Below are 685 nucleotides of genomic sequence, written 5' to 3' on the forward strand. Positions count from 1 at the left end.
AAAAAAGGAAAAAAAGAGAACTAACTTAATTTCTCTTTGTGTTTTAGGTTAGCAGGTCTTGAGGTTACGTGTGTGTGTGTGTGTGTGTGTGTGTGTGTGTGTGTGTGTGTGTGTGTGTGTGTGTGTGTGTGTGTGTGTGTGTGTGTGTGTGTGTGTGTGTGTGCTTGTGGGAAACTAGTTGGCAAAGATTCTGGGGGTATCTTCACTTTCTCTCTCTCTCTCTCTCTCTCTCTCTCTCTCTCTCTCTCTCTCTCTCTCTCTCTCTCTCTAATGGAAAGACACAAAGTAAAAGTTAATAAATGAATAAACACATGAATAAATAAATAAAGTGAATAACTGAATGAATAATTGAATAAAGAAAGACTAAATAGAATCAATAACAAACAACAACAACAACAACAACAACAACAACAACAACAACAACAACAACAACAACAACAACAACAACAACAACAACAATAACAAAACTTGCATCCCAACCCTCTCTCTCTCTCTCTCTCTCTCTCTCTCTCTCTCTCTCTTTCTCATACTCCTCTTTCCTTTTTTTTTCCTCCATTCCACCTTTCCCTTCTCTCCTCACCTTCTCGCCAGGAGGAGGAGGAGGAGGAGGAGGAGGAGGAGGAGGAGGAGGAGGAGGAGGTAGGAAAGAGGGAGAGAATAGTGAGATAGCTCAGTTTGGGAGGAG

This window comes from Portunus trituberculatus, chromosome 36, assembly GCF_017591435.1.
Source record: "Portunus trituberculatus isolate SZX2019 chromosome 36, ASM1759143v1, whole genome shotgun sequence".
Lineage (NCBI taxonomy): Eukaryota > Metazoa > Arthropoda > Malacostraca > Decapoda > Portunidae > Portunus > Portunus trituberculatus.